At 54.8% G+C, this 14576-nt stretch overlaps 1 protein-coding gene across 1 annotated transcript in view; it reads right to left on the minus strand.

Moving 5' to 3' along the window:
- Positions 1 to 11170: 11170 nt before the first annotated feature.
- The window catches only part of ALX3 (ALX homeobox 3), a 34507-nt gene continuing 31101 nt past the window's right edge, over positions 11171 to 14576 (minus strand). Inside the window, exon 5 of the mRNA XM_030561204.1 lies at positions 11171 to 11548. The gene's annotated coding sequence lies outside the window, so the exon portion shown is untranslated. The remainder of the gene's footprint in view (positions 11549 to 14576) is intronic.

A 14576-nucleotide genomic window follows, 5' to 3' on the forward strand; every position in this document is an offset into this window, starting at 1 on the left:
CACAAAAGTTTGGGGTGAGTTGTTGATCCCTCTCTACACAGCTCTGGTGGGATGTGCTCTGTCTTGCTGTGTCCATGGCTGGATAAAATGGTAGTTCCGAGTAGAACACCACGGGTGATCGGGGGATGCAGAGATTGACAGATGAGAGAGGCAAGGGACATAGCTGGGCTAAGTGACCACTGAAGCTGGGCACTACATGTCCCCAGTGATGAGGAGGGTGAGGTGGCCAGTGGGCTGGTGTCTCAAAGGTGCTTAGCTAATGTCACAGGTCAGAACCTGTAGTAGAGCCAGCTCTGGGCAATCTGATGAGCACCGCTGGCCTGCAGTAGGCTGCCTGATTGGCGGCAAGAGCCAGCAGACCAGCTCTTAAGCCCAGCAGCTGTTTGGTGGCTGCTCAAAGCGTTTGCCCACAGCTGAGAGAATTTCTGGGTGGCCTTGTTCCCAGCCCTGCTCCCGCTTTGCCTCTTCTGGCTCTGACCCTGGGCTCCTATTCCCAGCTTTGGCTCTGACCCATGGCCTCTGGCATCTAACTCCAGCTCTGACCCTGGGCTCCTATTCCTGTCTCCCAGCTCCTGTACTAACCACTAGGTGTGACTCACTCCAACCAGTTGACCGCCCACATCAGACAATGAAGAGGAATAGGGTGAAAGCTGCTGTGGGAAATCTGCTTGCTTATGAAATCTACAGGCCTGTGGAGGGGCCTCCTAAGGGAAGCAGGGGAAGCCTTGTGCAAGCTGTTTGTGGGCATGAGGCATGAGAATGACGAGACTGTGGGGCACTGTCCCGTCTTCTCAGGACACCCAGGGTAGCTCCCCTTGTGATCGAGTGCTGCTGTGGCTGCAGAGCCTGTGCCATTGACGCAAGTTCCCTGTTAACATCTGTAGCCTGCAGTTTATGGTGTGGAACTCGTATCCTGCTGTCCCCTCCATTGTCAGTGCCGTGGGGGCTGGCGGTGCTGCCAATTGCCTGCCTTCTAGCTCCTTGGCCTTCTTCCTGTACCACCCCCATGACTGAGGCAGGCTAGAGCCAGCAGGGATTAAAAAGATCGGGAGGGGGGAGGCCGGGGTGCTAGCGAATGTGGCTGCTGGTGCTTTGAAGTTGGCGTTATAAGCTGAACCAGGCTCCCTTCCGAGCCCCTCTGCTGCAGTCCCACTACTTGTCCTGGATCTTCCAGCGTATGGCTGCTGGTGAGGACCAGCCATTCCTGCTCCTGCTGTCTCTGCAGAAGCTGCTGCAGCTGGGGGCCATGCGAGGAGGCATCACTTCTGGCTCAGGCAGCGGCTGGGGACGTGGCAGCCAGCACAGGCTTCCAGAATATTTTGCTGTTGATGAAACAGAGAGAATCAGTTTCACAGCCCGGCTTGTGCTGCTTTGCTGTCTAGCTAGAGCCCTTTTGAGAGGAGGGTGGAATGGGTGTGGAAAGGTAGGGTCGCTGCCCTCTGAATGCAGGGGGGCTCCTGTTTTAGAGCAGGGAGGGTAGCCTCTGTTTACTGCATGATGGACCATGTTGGGTGTCTTCTACATCCCCTGGCCGGAGAAATCACTGCATACCCCACAGCTCCTCCCATGCGCAGCCTGCACATCCCATGTGGTACAGCAGCACCTCCTGAGAGCAGAGCCCCAGTGTGCTAAGTGATGTACATACATATGTAAAGAGCCGGCCCGTGCCCTAAGCAGCTAATGGTCTATACAGACAAAGGGTGGGGTTCCTGTCCACGACAGATGGGAACAGAAAGATGAAGGGACTTGCCCAAAGTCCCCCAGACACGGTTAGAGTTTGAACCCAAATCTCCTGGGAACAGGAGATCTCATAGTTCAGGGTTTCAGCTGGCTACTAGCAGGGGGTCAGGAAGGGAATTCCTTCCCCCCCCCCACAGTGTGGAAAGGCTTTTTTTAATCCTTCCTTGGAAGCAGCAGAGATGGCCACGGCCGGAGAGTGGATGTTGGGTGGGGTGGGCCAGGGCTCCCAGGTGCTTGGCTGGCTGGTTCTCGTTCACAGGCTCAGGGTCTAGCCAATCGCTGGGTGTAGACTTGGGAAGGAATTTCCCCCCAGGTCAGAAGGGCAGGGACCTTGGACCTTTTCACCTTTCTCTGCAGCGTGGGGTGTGGGTCACTTGCTGAGATAATCTGGGTCAGGCTCACTCAATTTCTTGCCATTGCAGGGGCCTGGGCCACTAGTGCATCTTGGTCCCTCTTGTTCTGTCCCTGTGACGTAGCCATCTGGTCACCTACGGGCTGGGAAACGGTCTCTGGCTGGTTGGTGGGGCAGTGTGCGGGTGCTGGAGGCCTGTGATATACAGGGATGAGCTCATTGTCACTTTGGGCCTTGAACTCTGACTCCTGCACCCAGCCCAGCGCTGTACCCTGCTATCCCTTCCTATCTGTGCAGATGGCGCTAGTTCCCTCGTGCATGCCAGTGTGCCCTGTCCCATACAATGCTGTTTGGTAACCTCCTGCTATGCCTTCTCGTGGGATATGCTCTTTGATCTACCCCTCAGCCTTGCTACTAGGCCTTTGAGCCAAAGCCCCTCCCCCAGCAGCCCTAAAACATTATCCCCATATTACAAAGGGGGGGAAACAGAGACTGCAGGGAGCCATGACCCCAGGCAACCATCTTTGGCACAGTTAGGCAGAAAGCGCAGTTGTAGACGCGTGAGTGCTAAGTGAATTAGATATACAGTGAGATGAGCATTGGCCTGCTAAACCCGGGGTTGTGAGTTCAATCCTTGAGGGGGCCATTTAGGGAACTAGGTTAAAAATCTGGGGCTTGGTCCTGCTTTGAGCATGGGGTGGGACTAGATGACCTACTGAGATCCCTTCCAACCCTGATATTCTATGATTCTATCTAGCTCCCCTGCTCTCTCTCCCCACCCTCAGCCCACCTCAATGGCACAGGCTGGCAGAGCAGAGGGGCATGGCCAGGCCTGGGCAACAGCTCTCAGCAATAAATCAGTGGGCTGGCTCTGGTAGGAGCAGGGATGCACTCTGTCCCCTTAGCAGGTGAGGGAGGGGTTAGTAAAACAAGCCCTTAAATCTCCAGCTGGTGGCTGTGTTAAAAGCAAGGCTAAACCGGGCTGGCATGAGCTCCTGGCCCTCCCGCATGGCTGGGTCAGCGTGGGGGTTAGTTTGAGAGCTCTCTCTGTGGGCTGGGAGCTCGGGGGCTGGATTCCAGGACTGGCTGGCTGCATGCATGCTGCAGCCACGCACCTGTTTTTCTTGTGGAGTTCAGGGCTCAGAAGAGCTGGAGACAGTGGTGCCTAGGATAAGAGTTCTGTGATCAGGTTCTTCCCACAATGCCCCCTCAATCCTGACCCACAGGTCTCCCTCAGTCCAGTTCTGGGCTACATGCACACAGCTCTGCCAGCGCCCCTCTGTCCCAAGCGGCAGGCCCAGTGCTGGGCTTCTCACGCTGCTCTGTGGATGCTCCTCATTCATAACTTGCAGCTCCTCCGCTTCCATTCCATGACTGCTCCCGCCTGCTCTGCCCATATGCCTCACTCCCACTCACAGCACCTTGCCTGGCCCACTCGTGCTTTGCCAATGCACCTGAAGCCTGACCTGTTGATTCTGCACCAAGTGCCCGTTGCAGGCCCACCACAGCACCCTGGCGAGGGGCTGCACAGCTGGCCTCCAGCTCTCTGCAATTCCAGCCATGGCCTCTTTGTCAGCTGAGATTGCCAGTGGTGCCAAACTCCGGTTTGGGCAAGCGTCCAGCAGGGGACTTTTGTCTCTTGGGCTCGTGCTCTGTGGCCCAAGGCAGGGCTATGAGTGCAGTCTGGCTCTCAGGGCTGGGATTTGTTTCTCACTGAGATCCGAGGGAAGCTCTTCCAGCAGCTGGCTCCACTCCCTGTGTGTCTAACAAGATTTCTGCACCCTTCCCTGCCTCTCTCAAACTGCTGGCAGAACAAGGAGCCTGGCACTTCGCAGACTAAATGGAAAGATTGACGGTCTTTGCAACTGGGTCTTTTCCAACTTTGCGATCGCACGAGCTCTAATCCAGCTGGGAGATGGAAGAAATGGGAGTGGCTAGATGGGGAGCGAAGGGCCAGCTTGCGGGAGAAAAATTGGCATTCTGGGGCTGCTGGAAAGGAATTTCCCTCGCTCCCTGACAAAGTGACACCCGGAGATGCTTGTTTTTCTCTTCTTTCCATTCAGCTTCATCTGACACACCTGGTGTAGGAGGGAAGCTGCCCCAGGCTCCATGTTACGGGGTATGTCCATCTCATGCGTAGCATGCCCCTGCCTTAGCCTGCAGCACCCTGCAGGGGTCTACCCCCATCCCAGCTGCATCTTGCCTCGTCAGTGGCTGTCACTCCTGCCCATGCCACCTCTTGCTTTGATCTGGCCCTGCTGCCAGGATCATGCTCTCCCCCTTCTCCTTGGTGCACCCCAGCCCTCACTGGGAAATTGCACCTTCAGGGCCACCGTTTCCATCTGCTGCCCCAGAACCATCACTGTGATGCTGTCGGCTGCAAGGTGGGGTTCCCGGCACGGAGCCCCAAGCCATGCTCCATCAGTGCTGCGAACCGTGTGCACCAGCGAAGGGCCCTGCCCTGGCTGTGGAGCTGCTGCGCAATGATTGATGGTGACCAGCTTCTCAGGATGGTGACTGTAGATGTTGGTTTAGTTCAGCAGTTGCCTGTAAAGGAAATTAGCTGGCGGAATAAAGAATGGCTCGACACAAGCCCACCCCTAACCAAGTGCTTGAGGGTTGTTATGAGCAGGGACATCGATTGCCAAGGGACAAGGGGGACAGTTGCCCCCTGGCCTTTGTTTGCTCCTTCCCCAATTTTTCACCCTCCCCCAGCCTTTGCCAGACATAACTGAATCCCAGGTAACGTTCTATGTGCTGACATAGCTTTGCCTCCAACCAAATTTTTCTGGACCATACCAGGGCAGGAGAGGCCTGGAAACCAGAGCTCAAAAGGATGCTAGCAGTGTATAAAGGAGGGGGTGGTGGGGCAGGATTGTTGAGGACTTGGAGGAAGAGGAATCTGGCTGTGCCACAGGTACCTGTAGGGGTGTCTGAAGCAGTGTCTGAAGCAGCTCTAGGGTTTTGCCGCCCCAAGCGGCAGGGGGGGAAAAAAAGCCACAACTGTGATCAGCGCCTGCTCCACCATGCTGCTTTCTTCTTCGGCGGCAGTTCAGCGGCAGGTCCTTCCCTCCAAGAGGGACCGAGGGACCCACCACCGAATTGCTGCCAAAGAGCCCGACGTGCCACCCCTTCCCCTTGGCCGCCCCAAGCACCTGCTTGCTGAGCTGGTGCCTGCAGCCGGCCCTGGTCTGAAGAAGCCAAGCCTACCTAAGGCACCACTGTGGGATGGTTACACCTCGGGGAAGACAGATGTTTGTGGACTGTCCAGTTTCTAGTGATAAAATAGGCCAGACATTTGTTTTCAGAAGCTGGCGGCGTGGACGCTGCTCACCACTGGCCACAGACGCCATCAGGGGTCTATTCCAGCTGGACCTGCTGGGAAGCAGGGTGCTGTGGCCCAGGCTGAGAGTGGGAGAATCTGGGAAAAGTGCCAGCACGAGGAGTGCACTCAAAGAGATTAGCTAGGGGACCAAGGCGGTGGGTGCAAGGAGCCCTGTAGCCATCACAGGCCCCACTTCCTTCCTGTATCTGCCTTGCTGGCTGACTTGGCTTTTCTTCCTTCAGCTGCTGAGACAGGAAAGATCTTCTCGTTGGGTTCTGCCCCAGGCCGTGCCAGCCCAGAGCCCCGGCTGGAGCTGCTCCCAGCCCCGGGATATGTGTGTTAGTTGCCATGACAGAGCCTTGTGACTGGCCCGTCAGCAGAGCATTCGCCAGTGCAGGCTGCAGAGGAGGCCGAGGAGTTGCAGTGGCTCTAAGCTGCTCTGCAGTAATTCAGCAAGGGCTCCAGTTCTCTAACAAGCAGCAGTTGGCTGCCTGGTGATGCCAAATGCAACTGGCCAGAACATACCAAGGATCCTGGGATGCTGGGGGGATGGGGAGGGGTGGTAATTATCCCTGCGCTGGAGGGAACTGGGGCCCAGAGTGCCTGGAAGAAACATCTGAACTCAGCATTAAGCAGAGCTAGGCCAGGGAATCACAGAAGGCTCCTGGGGGGGGGGGGGGGGATCATGGCTGCTTTGTTTTCCCCAAGGGATGCTCATAGCTCAGCTGGGCCGGGGACCTTAGGACCAGGCATAGATGCTCAGAATAGGGCTGGAAGCAGGTTCCCAATGTATTTGGGTCCCAAAGAGGCTGGCCTGCGGTTGTGAAGTGCTTTGGATCCAGGTCTTGTTATATCAAAGCTCTGGGGATCAGTTGAACGATTCTGGGTTTGGGGCCAACTCCTGTTTCCCAGCCACCAGAGCTGAGGGAAGCCAGGCGAGATCTGTTAGTTTCTTGAAACCTGAGCAGCCGGATTCCTTGGCTCCAGGCAAATCCCCTGGGGCAATCCCTTCCTGGAGCTGTTTCCAGCCACCAGACAGTAGGATGGCCTAGCTGAAGGTTTGGGGACAGGTCATGTTCAGCAACTGATCCGGGAGCAGGATTTTGAGCTGCCTCCTAAAGGGTCTGCACAGATGAACATCCCCAGTCACAGACCCCACACCCTTCCTTTCCCCTCCCCTGGGCCTTGGAGGGAAATGCAAGTTTGCCCAATTCCGTCCCCATCTCCAGCCTCACAGCTGCTTCCATGGGTATCCTGCAGCTTCCAGGGGTGCCATCAAAGCCAGTGGAGTCTGTGAAGTACTGAGAGATGTCAGCCTCCTGGACACACATTGCTGTGGGTTGGAGACACATAGCCTGTCTCCATTGTGTGGGATGGGGGTCTCTGGAGTTTGGGGGTACATAGCCTCTCCCCTTTGTGTGGGATGGGGGCGTCCCTGGAGTTTGGGGGTTCATAGCCTGTCCCCTTTGTGTGGGATGGGGGGGGTCTCTGGAGTTTGGGGGTACATAGCCTGACCCCTTTATGTGGGATGGGGAGTCTTTGGAGTTTAGGGGTACACAGCCTGTCCCCTTTGTGTGGGATGGGAGCTTCAGGGTACACAGCCCATCTCCTCTCAGTCTGGATGGAGTGCTGGAGTCTTGGGGTGAGCTCTGCAGGGGCACGTTGGCAGGAAGGCTAATGGGAAGCAGGTGGAGGCTATACAGCCAGCCAGCCCCTCTTAGGCTGGTTAATGGGGGACAGTTTGAAGTGATGGGGATGCCCTGATGGGGGGGAAATCTGTCAGGTTTCAGATAAGGCTGAGAAGCAGGTTCTGGGATTACCATTAATATTCATTAAGTGTGAACCGGGCAGTTGTAAAGTTAGCTCTGTTCATTTAGCTGTCACTGCACAGAGAAATATGAGCTGTTCCAGAGCCATGCTGGAGCTTGGCCAGGAGCAAGGCCCCTCTCCTCCCTTCTAGCACGGAGCCGGTGCCAGGGAGTTTCTGCTTAGCCAGAAACACTCAAGCTGCCTTGATTTCCTCCTTGCTGGCTTGTCACCTCTGCTCACTAGAGACAGGGCCTGGACTCGATTTACACCACCACCCCCGGGTGGGGTGGTCCAGGTTAACAGCAGTCACTTCTCAGCTACCATGCACACAGTAAGAGCGCACCCCTGCTCCCAAGAGCTTAGTTGAAATAGAGCAGATTGCATTGTCATCCCCCTCTTCCAAAGGGGGAAACCGAGGCACAGAGTGATTCAGTGAGTTGCCAGGGGTCCCAGATGGAGTCTGGGAGAGCCAGGAACTGAATCCAGGTTTCCTGAGCCCTTGCCTTAATCATGAGGCTACCCTCCTTCTCCGCCTATATCCGTGGCCTGAGCTCATCTCTGCTGCTCACCCAACACAATGACGATCTTGCATTCCGGGGACTCCCAGACGATTCCCTGCACCGAGGCTGCATTCATCAATGGGCCCCGGGTGGTACCCAGCTGCTTGATGAGAGAGGGAGGGGAGGAGGCGGATGACTTTTCACGAACATTTGCAGTCCCGTTCACACCTTCCCAACTGGGCGGCCGCGTGCAATTCCCACCATGCCCGATAGAATTTGCACATAGGTGGGCTCACCCGGTTCTCTGCTGTTGCCCTGCGCATGGGGGCCGCTCTTCTTCTTCCTGCGTGTGGCCGGGTCAGGAGGGGAGTGCTTGTGAGGAACCCGGCCCCCCACAACGACGGGAAGCGGCCCATTGGTCTCTGCTCTGCCGAAACAGGAGGAGAAACTTCAAAAGCAGCTCTGCCCAAAGTGGTAGGAGCCTGCCAACACTTGCATGGCTCCAAACGGGGTCTGATCTATGACCACAAGCTTGTGATGAGACGTGTTAATCTGAAGTGCAGAAGGAGATTTCCTTCTTGGATTGAGAGTCACCCAACTCCACTAGAGACACCCCCTGAGGGCTGGAAGCTGCTGCTGCTTCTCTTTCTCCCCTGGTTGGAGCTAAGCTGCTGATGCCGCCCCTCCACAGCTGCTTTGAGTTTCTGCAGTGTTCCAGACAGAGCTTTTGTATGTTGGAGGCTGGGATGCATAAACGGCTTTTAGGGAGATTGGAGATGATTCAGCCGGTTATTAATTCTTGGAGTCGGGCCTAAGGCACTCAGCCCGCTTCTCCCTGCTGAATTCCCTAGCATGGCCGAGATGATATAGCCCCACTCTCCAAATTATCCAGCTCTGAGCTGGTCAGGGAAGGTTAGGTGCTGTCCATCTGGTACAGATCATTCATCCATCCGGGCCTCTGGTAATGGGGAGGAGAGGGCCCCTTTATCTTTGACGGGATGTGCCAGGATACGGAGCCCTGGGATGTGCAAGTGGGATCCCAGGGAGTATTTAACCCAGTGGTTCTCAAACTGTGGGTCGGGACCCCAAAGTGGGTCATGATATTTTAATGGGGTCACAAGGGTTTGCTGGGGCCGAAACTGAAGCCTGAGGCTGTCAGCCCTGGGCAGCGGGGCTCGGGCTTCGGCTTCAGCCCTGGGCGACAGAGCTCAGGTTACAGGCCCCTGGTCCGAGGCCATGGTCCCATCGCCCAGCCCGGGGCAGCAGGGCTTGGGCAGGCTCAGGCTTTGATTCCCCCCTCCTGGGGTGGTGTAAATATTTTTGTTGTCAGAAGGGGGCTGCAGTGCCTATATGTGCCACCAAGGGCCAGTGCTGAGCCAGGGTTAGCACCCTGGAGGTGCTCCACCTGTAACTACCATGTGCAGCAAAGGCCTGATCCAAAGCCCTCTCACAGATTGTCGCCTGGGGTTTTACCACCATCTTGTCTGTCCCTGGTGGTTAAAAGGCCCCTTGACACCAGCGTTCGCCCCATTGCTAATAGGCCAGGCTGCTGGCTGAGTCATTGGCAGAGGGGATCGATCCAGAGGGTGCAGGGTCAAAAGCTACGAGCACCTACCGCCCTCACTAACACATTCACCTCCCTCAGCCAGTGCTGTAGCAGCCAAAGCCGGGAGAATAGCTAGTGTCTCTCTCCACTAGCTGAACTGAAAATGTCCAGACAATATTTGGAGGAGCAAAATGTTTTGTTGCATTTGGTGGTTATTTTAAGCCTTTTTAAATAACAGAATAAAACTGAAGGAAAATTTCAAATGACGGGCCGTTTTGAATCGAGAGAGAGAGAGTGTGTGTGTAACCAGGAAAACAGCACAAATTCACGGACTGTTTCGGTCAACCTCAATCTGGATTTTTTTGGGGTGAAAAACATTTTAGCTGAAAAATATTGCCCAGCCCTCTTTCTGGGGTCTAGATGGGTGTGTTCACACTGCATTGTAAACCTGGATGCGTGGGACCTGCTCTTGTGGGCTCGGTGTTTCCAAGTCCGCCCTTGAGCATCCACCCTGCATTGTAAACCTGGGTGTACCGTGGCTGCCCCAGATCTCACAGCCATGCTAACACGTCCATACTGTGTTACACAGACCATCTGACTTGGGTCTATGGCTTGACCTGTGCCTACCCTGCAAAATGACAGGGCTTGGACCTCAGGCACAACAGGACTTGAGATCTGATCCACCCTGCTAGCAGGGTCCTAAAACCCTAGTCTTGAATGCTGGCTGACCCAAGTCAGACTGATTTCTGTGTGGATGGAAGTGGGGGGCTTGGGCTCAAACCTGAGTCTGGATTTAATGTGTAGTGTAGACATAACCTGTGTGGCCCTGGCCACCTCTACAGGGGGACAGAGTGCTGCACTGCGTGGATGTGGATTATGCTGCCGCCACTGGAGCTGCATCAGGAGTGAATTAAGCATCTGAATTTCCCTAGTGCAGATGTATAATAGTGTGTATTACCTGATCCAAAAAGGAAGTGAGCCGTTTACTGCTGCCATCAACAGCATCTGGTCCTTTACTTCCAGATGGAGAGACTCTGGTCCTTAGTTTCTTAAAAGGTCCCAGTTTAATCCTTGTGCTGTGCTTGGTGGCAGTGGTCTCCGAAAAACAGTACAGAAGTGGAGTGATAGTCCCACTGAACTGCAAAACTTTCACTTGTCTTCATGGTACTCCAGGCTCCACAGGACTGGAGTTCCCCACAATTGGGTGCTTCTGTCTCTGGGTGTCATTTTTCTTTCTGAATTTATCTTCAGCTCTTTTAATCTCTCTTAATCCAGCCAAGGGCCTTGCTCTGGACCTCAGTCCCCATTGATAAAGTTGGTGTTGTTTGTATTACCCCAGTCATGGACCAGGATCCTGTTACGCTAGGTGCTGTACACACACTGAACAGAGTGATGGTCTCTGACCATAGAGCAGCTGACAATCTAAGTGATGGAAATTTCCTTCCTCCCACTCAATTTAGAGTGCAGTAATCTCTTCAGAGACCATCTCTTACTATGTGCATATGCCATGCCTGGCACAAGGGGGCCCTGATCACTGGTAGGTGGGACTGTAGTGATTTATTTTCAATAGAAGGAATAATTTGGGAGTGAGGGGGCGTCAGGACTTCTGAGGTCTATTCCTGGCACTGGCTTACTGCCTACTCTTTGGGTATGTTGCTTCCCCCTGTTTGTGCCTCAGTTTCCCCCATCTCAGTGCTACAGATGGGCAGAGGTTTAGTATGTACTGCTCGTGTTTCTCCTTGCCACACAGAGTGATTGGCCAGGCCTTGGCTAGCGGTGCCAGAAGAGATTCAGTTCCTCGAGTGACCTTTTATTTCCCCCAAAAGGGAGAGATTGCTGGGGGTGGGGGGAGGAGGGTCAGGGGGCTGCTGATCTTGGAGAAATATGGTTGTGTTTATTGGGAAATGGAGCCCTGTGCAGCTTGAATTTATTCCCCTTGTAAAGCCTGCCGGGGTCCTGGCAAGATAAGGTAGGATTGAGTAGTTAATGCTGCAGAAACCACAAGAAAGAGCTCTGGCTTTCATCTCAGCCCAGAGGCTTAGGTAACGGCAAGGCGAAGTAGACAGGCTACCGGGAGCATTTCTGACACACAAATCCGTCAGGGGGGCTCTGTGCTTGGGAATTGCAGCTGCAAACGACAACTCCAGCCCAGGCCCACTGCACTTCCTTGCAGCATGTTAGTCAGTGGGCCAGGGTCCTTCCCTGTCTCCTCTCCTTTCCTGTCTGGCTCTGGTTGAACTACTGGCTTGGATCTGCTGACTCTGGGCCCCGAGGTCCTGTGAAAAGAAGAGCAAAATGGAAGCAATGCCTGTATGCATCTCACCTCCCCGCCCCTGCCCAGTGGGGTTACGTAGGAAATGGAATGCTGGGCTGGCTCCCAGGCCTCTGTTCTGACCACTGCTTTCCAGGTCCTGAAATAGCTCCCAGGAGGCCTAGTGTTAGAGCAGGGGGCTAGGAGCTCTGATTCCTGGGCTCCACAAAAGCCAGCGGTCCTGAACCCAATGCTTACCCCTAGACCACAGTCAGGACTCCTGGGGTCTATTCCTAAGGTGGTTGCAGACTTTGCTGTGTGATGCTGAGCAAGTCATGTCCCCCTCTCTGTTCATCAGTTTTCCTGCCAATAAAATGGGGACAATGATATTGGCATACCGCCTAGGGGGCTGTGAGTCATTAATTAATGTTTGCTAAGTGCTCTGAGAGCCTCAAGTCCTCATCTGTACAATGCTGATAACAGCAGTGCCTTTGTCTGTTTAGAATGTAAACTCCATGGGGCAGGGACCGTCACTGTGTGAGAGCTATGAGAGCATATGTATGTACAGCGCCTAGCGCAATGGAGCCAATTGCAGCCGAGTACTCTAGGTGCTACTGTAATACAGGTAATGTGCGGGGGGAAAGCAGCAGAGGAGGGAGCTGTGTTTTATTGGGATTGCCATGGATTGAAAGGGTTGGTTGTGCCCCACTTGGCAGGGAGGGGGCGAAGCTGTTTTACAGTGGGATTTGGTTCTGCGAGGAGGAGCTGGATGGGAACAGGAACACTCTAGGGAAGGTGAAGGCTACCACCTTCTCCTGAGGGGCAGAGTGATGGGGGAGCCTGGTGCAGCATGAGGTGTTATCCGTCTTCCAAATAATATTCCGAGAGCTAGATCAGAGTTCACCAGTTCCTCTCCTCTGTAACTGATCCCCTGGTGCTTTGTATGGTGACTTCATGTAACACAACCTGCACTCCTCTCTCTAGCTAAGGGTCAGGCTGTGCTGTGGGTTGGGGACAGAGGAACCCTGACAAGCTGAGCTGCCATAGATGGGGACCCTAAAGCAGGGAAAGGAACTGAAGCCAGACCCTCAGCTGGTGGGAATCGGTGGCCCTCTCCCCATCTCTGCTCCACAGTCTCCTCTATATCCAAAGCAGATCCAGCATTTGTGTGGAACACACAATGCCATGAAACAAGTTTGCTGGTCCTCAGCCAGGCTCAGAGACGTGTGAGTGGTGCAGAGCAGCCCTCAGGAACATTCCCTCAGATAAAACAGGTTCGTTTATGTCAGCTCCTTTGCTTTTCTTTCCGTGTGTGTGCCCACAGATGACTGCCCCTGGCCCCCCGAGAAGGTGCATGGCAAGAGAATGCCCTTGTGAGAACAGGCCGGTTTCCACAAAGGAATCGCTGGCACCAGGATTGACGAGGGACGTATCTGCAGGAGTATTTGCCAGGGCAGCTTGACAGCTCTTTGGGAGCCGTGCAATCAGGGCATAGACGCGCCAGCAGGGAATGTGGGTGCCCCGCTGCACAGCACGGCTTCCAAAGCCCTGCGGCAGGAGGTGTGATAGTTGCCTGATTGAGGGAACACACACGCTGCAAAGATCAGCATCAGCAGGCAAGCAATTCACCAGCCCCAAATGGGGCTCAAATGAGGAGGTTCAACCCACTCTAGTGGGGACACCCCCCTCTGAGGCTGTGTGTTTTCCTCTCCACCATCATGCTGTGTGGGTAACATGCTCCTGTGGTATGAAGCCCTGGCGCCATCCCTCTGCAGTGTGACCCTGCCCCAAGCAAAGCCAGGCCGTGCCTGTTCCTCATTGTGCTCAGAGTGCAGGGTGGACCCAGGAGACGCTGCGGGGTGGGCGACATAAATTGGAGCCGTGTGCAGGGTAGGGAAGGAATTTTCAGATTGGCAGTGACCTTGGGTTGGGGGGGGTTGGTTTCGCCTTCCTCTGCAGCTTGTGGGGGCAGGTCACACGCCAGGATTGTTTGGGTATCTCTCACTTAATCAATTCCCTGCCATTGCGGGGGGCCACGGGCACTGGTGCTTCTCCTATGTTCTGCCTGCGGCACGGAACAGGTTAATCTCTGTGACACTTTGGTCTAGTTTCAGTTGTTGGGTTTAGTGTGTGTGCACTGGGCGGTGGTGGCAGCCTGTGATTTACAGGCGATCAGACTAGGTGATTTGGTAGGCCCTCTGGCTGTAAACGCTATGACAGGGTGATATGCGAAGGGCTGGGGTAGACACTCTCAGGCTAAGTCTACGCTGGCTTCTTTTTTCTCAAACCTCTGGAGCAGTTCCAGCAGCGCAGACCAGTGCAGACAGGGCTGTGGCAGAACCCCCATGTCCTCTACAAACGCCTGCCCCAGCGACGACACCGCCGCTGGCTGTGAAGCTGCGCAGCTGGAGACTCGCAGGGCCCGTTTTTCACCGGAGACAACAAGGCTGGCCTGGCTGAATGTGTGCCTGCAAAGGGAGCCGGGCGCCGGGAGAGGCTGAGTGTGAATGCAGAGCCTCCTTTAGATGAGGTGTCAGGAGAGCCGAGCACTTAATCACGCCATGGAACCCCTGCACCCTGATCTCCGGCTCGTTCAGAAACATTCCCCAGCTGTGGGGCAATCGAGCACGGCGGCTGCTGCCTTTATAGCGCTGTGGGAGCCATAAAGAACTCATTGAAAATGTGCTTTATTGTTTATAAAGAATCGCAAAATCTTTGCAGATGTATCGGTACAAAATGGGTGTGCAGCGAGCGAGCCTGGGCCAGGGGGGATTTGGATTCCAGGCCCCACCTCTGTGGCAATGGGGTTGCTACTCAAAGTTTTAGACAACAGATGGCGGGTGCTAGGATGCATCAGCCTTGAGGTTTCCACAGTGTTTTAATGCTCTTGCTGTAAGTGGCGCTCACCATGTTCTGTGTTGAGAAGCCTGCAGAAGCCAGCCAGAGCAGTGGTGTGTCTGGAGCCAGGCCTTGCCTATATGTGTATAATTAGTAAACATGGTTGTTTGGGACCCAGCTGAGCTTATGCTCTGTCTTCGTATTATGTCTGTTGT

This window comes from Gopherus evgoodei, chromosome 4 (assembly GCF_007399415.2).
Source record: "Gopherus evgoodei ecotype Sinaloan lineage chromosome 4, rGopEvg1_v1.p, whole genome shotgun sequence".
NCBI lineage: Eukaryota > Metazoa > Chordata > Testudines > Testudinidae > Gopherus > Gopherus evgoodei.